This window comes from Oncorhynchus tshawytscha, linkage group LG33 (genome assembly GCF_018296145.1).
Source record: "Oncorhynchus tshawytscha isolate Ot180627B linkage group LG33, Otsh_v2.0, whole genome shotgun sequence".
Classification (NCBI taxonomy): Eukaryota; Metazoa; Chordata; class Actinopteri; order Salmoniformes; family Salmonidae; genus Oncorhynchus; species Oncorhynchus tshawytscha.
Window position 1 is genome coordinate 46,024,587 of NC_056461.1, and position 11,139 is coordinate 46,035,725.

The following is an 11,139-nucleotide window of genomic DNA, read 5'->3' on the forward strand; positions in this document are numbered from 1 at the left end:
TTTTTCTCCACACATATATTATATATGGAATAATCCAGACATATTGTATAAACATGCTTCTTAGTTTTTAGAGTGTTGCTTCCTAAATAATATCCTATTAGTGAGCCAACTTGTAAATGCAGAGGGTCTTTTACTTAATTAGAAGGAATTCTTTATTACTTTACAAGATCCCAGTAACACCTAAAGATGTTGCAATTGTTTTCGATGCCATTCCCGCAGGTGTCGTTTGCTTGATTATTCAGGAACGTGTCAAGAGCTGACCCTCAGAACATTCGTATTAATCTTGTTGACTCATCAGTAGGAAATATTTGTTTTTCTTTTGCTTCATTCAACAACACTAGAGCTATAAACATTTCCTAACGTTGTCGTGCAAACATAAAACTTGAATGTACATTGAATGTAAAACTAAGACTACGTTTTCCCAAAAGCACTGATAAACATATTGTGTGCAGTGGAATATGTTCATGGAATAGGCCTATTTCCAGTACTAACAGTTTGAGTACTAAATTAACTTTTACTTGTGATGTTTGAAAAGTTAGTAGATGTCCTAGCCATGTTTTTTAAATTTATTTTAATTTTACCTTTATTTAACTAGGCAAGTCAGTTAAGCCCGTGAAGACCACTAATTGGCACAAGACAGAGGCAGGGTTTATAGCTACATCTTCTTACACCCACTAACGTTACTCACCTGAGCATATCCTGTCTACTTTGAGCCTGGTGTTATAGACGGCCTAGGAACAGTGGGTTAACTGCCTTGTTCAGGGGTAGAACGACAGATTTGTACCTTGTCAGCTCGGGGGTTTGAACCTTTCGGTTAATAGTCCAACGCTCTAACCACTAGGCTACGCTGCCGCCCCAATGTTACTGTGTCATATGTTATCACCGAGCCAGCCTCCAATGCTTTCTAACCACTGACGGCTTCTTCTTCTCTGCGAAACCTGAACGTGTGAAAGATGTGAACTGGCTGCCAGAGAAGAAGAAGCCGTCAGTGGTTAGAAAGCAACGGAGCATATCCTCCAAGTACTTCCAGATACGGTTGTCAATCGGATCTGATATTTCGTTCACTGTCAGCAGCTTTGTCATCCGACAGCCAATCTGGTCCTCCCCATACCAGTTGATATCATCTCTTGGGGCTTGGCCAGTAGAACTCGTCGACTCCATTCCTGTTGATGCACTTTACTGTGACGTTATGTTCTTCTTCAACCTCCAGTATAACGGCACAGTGGTTCATCATGGTTCACAATGCACCACCGTGGTGAGCCTCAGTGACATCTGGGCGAGGTGGAGCTGAGGTATCCGGGTTGCTGACATCTGTTTGATGTGGAGGTGAGAGACCGTGGCCATTTAGCCGGCACCGTCGGGAGAGTGATTTCTTTTCTGGTGCATTCCTGGTTCATTCGCATGGTTCCTTTTATGGTTACCAGAGGTATCCCAGAAACATTCTGTGCTTTACTTGGTTACCAGAGGTACCCCAGAAACCCTCTGTGCTTTACTTGGTTACCAGAGGTACCCCAGAAACCCTCTGTGCTTTACTTGGTTACCAGAGGTTCCCCAGAAACCCTCTGTGCTTTACTTGGTTACCAGAGGTTCCCCAGAAACCTTCTGTGCTTTACTTGGTTACCAGAGGTACCCCAGAAACCTTCTGTGCTTTACTTGGTTACCAGAGGTACCCCAGAAACCTTCTGTGCTTTACTTGGTTACCAGAGGTACCCCAGAAACCTTCTGTGCTTTACTTGGTTACCAGAGGTTCCCCAGAAACCTTCTGTGCTTTACTTTCCACCTCTTCCTCACTGACATAATACAACTGTATTTGAGTGCCAGAGTCCTTTACCTCCTGATAGAAAGACATTGCATCTGTTGTGTCTTTGAAGTGTTGGACCAAGAGGTCAGCTGACTGTTTTAGTGATGTGTAATTATCCTCTCAGTATGTTTTAGGGTTGTGTAATTATCCTCGGTATGTTTATTAGGGTTGTGTACGTTGCTCTGAGTGGAAGTTTATAGTTTTTTTAATTAGTGAAGAGGCAGGGTGGGTCATGTAGCTGTGCTTCCCGCCTTCCGTTCTTCGGACGTTCAGGGTCTTTATTTATACCCTGCGAACGTTGACAATGTATCTTGTATTTGTAGTGGAGTCTTTTTGTGCTCGTTTAAGTTTTCTTGTAACTTTTGCTGTTTTCTTCAGGCTTTCTGTACTGCGTAAAACATAAAAGATGTATCTTTCAAAAGATGTTACAAACAGGAGATCCTACTCTATTTCTGTCATGCCTAACAACATAACTATCTAGTTTGTTAAAACATAAATGATTGTGACACACATTTTGTAAGCTTAACTTAGCGTAGCTTAGCCTAGTGGTTAGAGCGTTGGACTAGTAACCGGTAGGTTTCAAGTTCAAACCCCCGAGCTGACAAGGTACAAATCTGTCATTCTGCCCCTGAACAGGCAGTTATAACCCACTGTTCCTAGGCCATCATTGAAAATAAGAATTTGTTCTTAACTGACTTACCTAGTTAAATAAAGGTGGTAAAAAAAAAATTCAAAAGTTTAAAAAAATTGATATGTAACTTCATTGACTTGTGTCACGAATGCTAAAAAGTTAGCACTTAAAACAGTGGCCAGATAAACTAAACCAAAGCATGTACTACTGTTATACCTTGTCCATAGACTGCGTACATGATAAAGAAACCAATAAACCATTTTTTGTATTCTGAACTATTCATTTAAGTAACTCTGTAAATAAGTACCCATGTCTTCTGGGTCGACTGTCTGGAGAAGATGGGTAGTGATGGGGGGGGGTCAACACTCTCTCTTACTCTCTGTTTTTTTGTCCTGTATGACCTCCATTGCTTTCACTCCTGTCTGTTTCCTCTTTTTTGAGATCATACAGTCTTTTTTTTTTTTTTTTACAATCTAAAATCCTTTAAGTAAGTCTGGTGTTCTTTTTCAAGGTGGGCCGCTCTGCAGTCCGGGTCAGCATCCCTGCGCTGTCTGGAGAGTCTTTGCTCTACCGGGTCAGCATCCCTGCGCTGTCTGGAGAGTCTTTGCTCTTTACCGGGTCAGCATCCCTGCGCTGTCTGGAGAGTCTTTGCTCTTCACCGGGTCAGCATCCCTGCGCTGTCCGGAGAGTCTTTGCTCTTCACCGGGTCAGCATCCCTGCGCTGTATGGAGAGTCTTTGCTCTTCACCGGGTCAGCATCCCTGCGCTGTCCGGAGAGTCTTTGCTCTTCACCGGGTCAGCATCCCTGCGCTGTCCGGAGAGTCTTTGCTCTTCACCGGGTCAGCATCCCTGCGCTGTCCGGAGAGTCTTTGCTCTTCACCGGGTCAGCATCCCTGCGCTGTCTGGAGAGTCTTTGCTCTTCACCGAGTCAGCATCCCTGCGCTGTCCGGGGAGAGTCTTTGCTCTTCACCGGGTCAGCATCCCTGCGCTGTCCGGAGAGTCTTTGCTCTTCACCGGGTCAGCATCCCTGCGCTGTCCGGAGAGTCTTTGCTCTTCAGCAGCACTTAATTACATTTATTTTTGTTGTCGCCATATCTAAAAGAAAGCCATATTATGTTACAAATTACAATATTCAAACAGTATAAAACCTTAACGTTGATATAAAAAAAGTTAGCAGTGTTACTGATCGTCAATGGTGTTAACAGCAGGAACAGTAACAAATCTGATGACAAGATGGCATATAAATGGCACATCTATAAATGGTGGCCACAGTAGCTCAAACCACACTTCTTTAATTAAAATGGTAAATAATTCGCTTAATAATGTGATTTGATCAATTATATCAATATTATTTCCTTTCCCTATACTATAAACTGTATAACACCAGTGACAGGTTTTAAAACTGCGCATTACATTACCAAATGAATCATAAAATTGCTAACACATGAGTGCAGACTCACCATTCGCTCTTCAAAACAGCCCAACCTCCAATTAACCTTTGACCCAGACGTTGGCAAGGATGGTGCTGTTTTTTTAATTATAACAATTGACAGAAATGCATTTGGTCCAGAAGCAGAATAAAGAAGCCTAACGTTACTCCTTCTAGTCTAAGGTTGCGTTTCACTAGCCAATCTGTTGTGTGTACAGAAGGAGGAGTATGATAATGTTTATATACATCATTGGTTACTCCTTCTAGTCCAAAAGGTCCTTGAACATGTTCTGTTTTTAAAGGTGAATTGGCTCTAGAAGCCAAATGCTCCATCCTAAACGTCAATCGATTGTCAATTGTGGTACGGTTCTCGAAAAATAAATCACTCAACTTTCATAATCACATTAAAATAATTTCATAAATGCAAAATACACACTTATGTGCAGTGTTTTAACAGGTAACAAAGTATTTTTCAGTAAAAACATGTTTGCTGCATCCTTCTTCCGTTTATAGACAGGTGTTCGGAGACGCAGATAGCTAATTAGCACAGATTGTCCACTCTGTCTTCCGTTTATAGACAGGTGTTCGGAGACTCAGCTAATTAGCACAGATTGTCCACTCTGTCTTCCGTTTATAGACAGGTGTTCGGAGACTCAGATAGCTAATTAGCACAGATTGTCCACTCTGTCTTCCGTTTATAGACAGGTGTTCGGAGACTCAGATAGCTAATTAGCACAGATTGTCCACTCTGTCTTCCGTTTATAGACAGGTGTTCGGAGACTCAGATAGCTAATTAGCACAGATTGTCCACTCTGTCTTCCGTTTATAGACAGGTGTTCGGAGACTCAGATAGCTAATTAGCACAGATTGTCCTCTCCGTCTTCCGCCTGTTTTCCATAAACAATGCGCTGTGACATGGAGTTGTGGCCCGTGTGGGAACACTAACCCTATAAAAGGTGTGTAGTAATTTCACCTTTTTGTTTTCTGAAAAAGATATGAATGATACGCACCCAAACCGTACCGCAAGCGATGCATGTTGATGTTCAGACCGAATGTCTGGGCTCTTAATTAATTTGTATTTGATGTATTGGACCTTTATTTAACTAGACAAGACAGTTAAAAACAAATTCTTATTTACAATGGACGGCCAAACCCGGACGACGCTGGGTCAATCGTGTGCTGCCCCATGGGTCTCCCAATCACAGCCTAGCCCGGCCAAACCCAAACCCGGACGACGCTGGGTCAATCGTGTGCTGCCCCATGGGTCTCCCAATCACGGCCTAGCCCGGCCAAACCCAAACCCGGACGACGCTGGGCCAATTGTGTGCTGCCCCATGGGTCTCCCAATCACGGCCTAGCCCGGCCAAACCCAAACCCGGACGACGCTGGGTCAATCGTGTGCTGCCCCATGGGTCTCCCAATCACGGCCTAGCCCGGCCAAACCCAAACCCGGACGACGCTGGGCCAATTGTGTGCTGCCCCATGGGTCTCCCAATCACGGCCTAGCCCGGCCAAACCCAAACCCGGACGACGCTGGGCCAATTGTGTGCTGCCCCATGGGTCTCCCAATCACGGCCTAGCCCGGCCAAACCCAAACCCGGACGACGCTGGGCCAATGTATCTCACTGATCATCCCTAAAGCCAACACCTCATTTGGCCGCCTTTCGTTCCAGTTCTCTGCTGCCTGTGACTGGAACGAATTGCAAAAATCGCTGAAGTTGGAGACTTTCATCTCCCTCACCAACTTCAAACATCTGCTATCTGAGCAGCTAACCGATCGCTGCAGCTGTACATAGTCTATTGGTAAATAGCCCACCCATTTTTAACTACCTCATCCCCATACGGTTTTTATTTATTTACTTTTCTGCTCTTTTGCACACCAATATCTCTACCTGTACATGACCATCTGATCATTTATCACTCCAGTGTTAATCTGCAAAATTGTAATTATTCGCCTACCTCCTCATGCCTTTTGCACACAATGTTTATAGACTCCCCTTTTTTTCAACTGTGTTATTGACTTGTTAATTGTTTACTCCATGTGTAACTCTGTGTTGTCTGTTCACACTGCTATGCTTTATCTTGGCCAGGTCGCAGTTGCAAATGAGAACTTGTTCTCAACTAGCCTACCTGGTTAAATAAAGGTGAAATAAAAAATTAATAAAAAATTGTGCGCCGCCCTATGGGACTCCCAATCACGGCCGGATGTGATACAGCCTGGATTCAAACCAGGGACTGTAGTGACGCCTCTTGCACTGAGATGCAGTGCCTTAGACCCGGCTGAGCCACTCGGGAGCCCCAATGTAATGGAACTGAGAGTCATGTTCAAGTCTAGACCAGAAGAAGAATGTGTATTGTGACAAAGATGAGTAGTTACATAGCCGTGTAAATATGACACACAAACAAGTTGTCGCCAACACGAGTTCAGTACAGTCAACAGCATTCAGGACAATAGACATTTATTATACACACAACACACATTGCTTTATACATAAATGTGCAGTTTTAGCTGTGCACTTAAATGATGGAACCTTAGCTACTAATATATGAATTGCAGTTTTCATTTTTCTTTATATAGAATTATGATCAACAACACAGATGACTCCTGACTATGGGTTATAAAAGGGACACCAACCCACACACACACAAAAAAAAAAAAGTCACTTTTGTTTCCTATAAAATATCATCTTGAACAGAACATGACGTTAAGCGTTAGCTAGCCTCCTAGAATTATTAATGCCATTGGCTATACTGCACACCACTGATAAAAGCATAACAAGAAATGCATTTAAGGTGGTTCTATCGCCTTCCTCCGGCGACCAATGACAGGGACGTGGTAGAAGTGTTGATAATGCTACTTTACTGCCTCGGTGTGTTTTTTTTAGGAGTGACGTTTCAAATCCAGAGATTTTGGGATTGCGAATGAAGAACACAGTTATTTGTTTCCATGGTGTGGATAAAAGCAACAACAGAGAAGCATCAGTTAGCTGGTTTCCTGGACAAAAGATTAAGTCTTTTAGGATTTAGAAACTACTTCACCATCGAGTAGATTTAAAAAAAAAAAAAAAAATTTAAATCCAGAACAAGGGTTTGTCTGTGTCTTGGAAACTGGACCTTAGACCCTAGACTCTGAACCTCTGGGTACACACCCTAAGTAGGGTTGCAAAATTCCTGCAACTTTTCCCAAATTCCAAGATTTTCCCGAAATCCCGGGTCGGAGGATTCCGGATTTCCTGTTAACTCACTCCTGAGTCTTTCAACCAGGATTTCTGGAAAAGCTGGAGACTTCAGGAAAGCTACCAGACTTTGCAACGCTAACCCCCATACCCTCTCCACTAGACTGGACACTTTACACTGGTGGTGGAGCACAACCATTTCAAACAGAGTTTTGGGGGAAAATAACATCATCATCCAACAGTTTTCTTGAGAGGGGAAAAACCTCTCCTCTTCTAGCTAATCACAATATGTTCCTCTCACCAACAAACCATTTACATGTCAGAGCCATTGTTGGAGACACTGGTGTAAAACACTAGAGCAGCGTCGTCCATTTTGGCTCCTGTAGTGCACTCACCCTATACTGAATAAGCAGTGAGGAGTGGAAACTGGGTTCCATTTTGGCTCCTGCAGTGCACTCCACCCTATACTGAATAAGCAGTGAGGAGTGGAAACTGGGTTCCATGTTGGCTCCCGCAGTGTGTTTTTAGAGAAAGACCAACGTAGATAGTAGGAGGACAACAACGGAATACGGAGTAGAACACTGACACATCACTGATGTTGATACCACCACACCTCATCAACAGGAAGTTAACTCTGATTGGCTCAATGACACTAGCATGTAGTGTGAGGAGGATGCATCTGACTATTAGATATCTGCCTTGTACGTTCATTTCCTTTTGTTATTCTTTACCCCTTCTGTTTTCCTTCTTCTTTGTGTAAATCTCCAATGATTTGTTTCTCTCTTAAAAATAGGATTTTTGATGTTGTTGTTGTATGGTTTTGTATTATAAACATTGAAAGGGGGAGGTGCCTACAAGTCCTTCTGGGGTTAGGGTGGCCGTTGGCCTGTGTGTTAGGGCGGCCGTTGGCCTGTGTGTTAGGGCGGCCGTTGGCCTGTGTGTTAGGGCGGCCGTTGGCCTGTGTGTTAGGGCGGCCGTTGGCCTGTGTGTTAGGGCGGCCGTTGGCCTGTGTGTTAGGGTGGCCGTTGGCCTGTGTGTTAGGGCGGCCGTTGGCCTGTGTGTTAGGGCGGCCGTTGGCCTGTGTGTTAGGGCGGCCGTTGGCCTGTGTGTTAGGGGCGGCCGTTGGCCTGTGTGTTAGGGTGGCCGTTGGCCTGTGTGTTAGGGCGGCCGTTGGCCTGTGTGTTAGGGCGGCCGTTGGCCTGTGTGTTAGGGCGGCCGTTGGCCTGTGTGTTAGGGCGGCCGTTGGCCTGTGTGTTAGGGCGGCCGTTGGCCTGTGTGTTAGGGTGGCCGTTGGCCTGTGTGTTAGGGTGGCCGTTGGTCTCCAAATCTGTGAGAGTACGTGACATATGTTACTGTAGTATTTAAGACCCTCAGGAGAAAAATGCTGACAATACCACCCCCCACACACACACAACACTGTACACACACTACACACAGAGCAGCACGCACAACCAACCCCCCCCCACCCACCCACCCACGACAGACAACAACACACCTCAAACACAGCACAGTACTTTCTCACCACAGTTTCAATAATAAATAGATTAGAAATAACCTTCTCTTTTGAAATAAAAAATAAGTAGGTAGGTACCATCTCTGCGAGTAAAATTAAGTTCAAAGCGACAGACAACAAGAAAACAAAACAGGATTGTTGGAGATCAGATATATAGAAGGATCCCAATAGTACAGAAGAACACCACATTCATATTACTATACAGTAGTACAGGTCCAAGCGTTGGATCAAATCAATGAGGAATATATATATATACTGGGATACGTACACTATGCAGCTCCACACACACACGCACGCACGCACACACACACGAGATAGAGGAGTAGGAGGAAGCAGGTTTAAGTCCAAGTCATCTGTCAAAACCGTCTCTCCCCTTTCTCAATCCATCACGCTCGGCAAAACGTTAATGCTTTTCACGAGACCTCTCAAGAGAATCTGGTCGACTTAATATTAAGTCGTTAGTGCATATCTGTTATACCGTGAATACACACGTCTTGGAGACTAGCCTGCTCTCTGAAAATATACAGAAACATAATGTATACAGGTTGATATGTGGCTAAAGAACATGTTGAGCTTTAGCACAACAACCCAAAACACAGATGCTGGTGGCAGGGAAGAGAGAGAGACAGAAACCATCATTTGTGGTCTCAAGGAGACAACAACAACCTGTGCAATGTACATTCATGACAGATAAAATAGGTGTTGTACTGTACAGATATAGATATTCAGTAACTGTGAGTTCTGGCCCTGCCTGATACAGAGACGTATGAAGACGTTGTATAACAGGCTAGAAAATCGGCCATTTTGGCTCCTGCAGTGCACTCCACCCTATACTGAATAAGCAGTGAGGTGTAGAAACTGGGTTCCATTTTGGCTCCTGCAGTGCACTCCACCCTATACTGAATAAGCAGTGAGGAGTGGAAACTGGGTTCCATTTTGGCTCCTGCAGTGCACTCCACCCTATACTGAATAAGCAGTGAGGTGTAGAAACTGGGTTCCATTTTGGCTCCTGCAGTGCACTCCACCCTATACTGAATAAGCAGTGAGGAGTGGAAACTGGGTTCCATTTTGGCTCCTGCAGTGCACTCCACCCTATACTGAATAAGCAGTGAGGAGTGCTTCTACACCTGCATTGCTTGCTGTTTGGGGTTTTAGGCTGGGTTTCTGTACAGCACTTTGAGATATCAGCTGATGTACGAAGGGCTATATAAATAAATTTGATTTGATTTGAGTGGAAACTGGGTTCCATTTTGGCTCCTGCAGTGCACTCCACCCTATACTGAATAAGCAGTGAGGCGTAGAAACTGGGTTTCTGTTTGAATGACAGGGACTAGGCTACTGCTGCTTACATACAGCCTAGTATAACGATGGATGTGTATGTGACTGTAGCCCTACCGTGTCATAACAGTGAACGTGACACACCGCTGAGTGTAGGGAATGTGGTCATATTCTAGAATGCTGATCATATGGAATAAGAATCTCGTGACAATCTAACTGTATGGCCGTAGGTAGACATGTTCAATATCACACAGGAGCTGACACCATTTGAGCGCATAGATAGATATATATATATATATATATATATATTGATATACATTGACATTAACTATATAGACCCAGGGCTATTCAATCCTGTTCATGGAGAGAGACCCTTCTGTAGGTTTTAACTCCAACCCTGTCCTGGAGAGATACACCTCCTGTAGGTTTCTCTTCAGGAACAGGGTTGGAGTTCAAACCTACAGGAGGTTTATCTCTCCAGGAACAGGGTTGGAGTTCAAACCTACAGGAGGTTTATCTCTCCAGGAACAGGATTGGAGTTCAAACCTACAGGAGGTTTATCTCTCCAGGAACAGGGTTGGAGTTAAAACCTACAGGAGGGTCTCTCTCCAGGAACAGGGTTGGAGTTAAAACCTACAGGAGGTTTATCTCTCCAGGAACAGGGTTGGAGTTCAAACCTACAGGAGGTTTATCTCTCCAGGAACAGGGTTGGAGTTAAAACCTACAGGAGGGTCTCTCTCCAGGAACAGGGTTGGAGTTAAAACCTACAGGAGGTTTATCTCTCCAGGAACAGGGTTGGAGTTCAAACCTACAGGAGGTTTATCTCTCCAGGAACAGGGTTGGAGTTAAAACCTACAGGAGGGTCTCTCTCCAGGAACAGGGTTGGAGTTAAAACCTACAGGAGGTTTATCTCTCCAGGAACAGAGTTGGACAGCCCTGATATAGACCCAGGAACATGTTTCCTGCCATAACGAAATAAACAAGACCAGGAGAAACATACATATTCACATAATGACATGTGATGTGTTAACAACATCGGCAACAAAGATGTTATGGAACAGCAGTGGTACATGAATATTCAGGAGTGGGAGGGGTTTAGTCTAAATGGGTTAAATACCTGACTCTTTATACAAACCATACACACATTCACATTTACCATAGATCTACACTCCTCTAGATAAGTCTGCCCTGTCCTACATAGGACACGTTTCCTCTGTAGTGGACCATAGATCTACACTCCTCTAGATATGTAGGACAGGGACGACCTAGGACACGTTTCCTCTGTGGTGGACCATAGATCGCCGGGTCACTC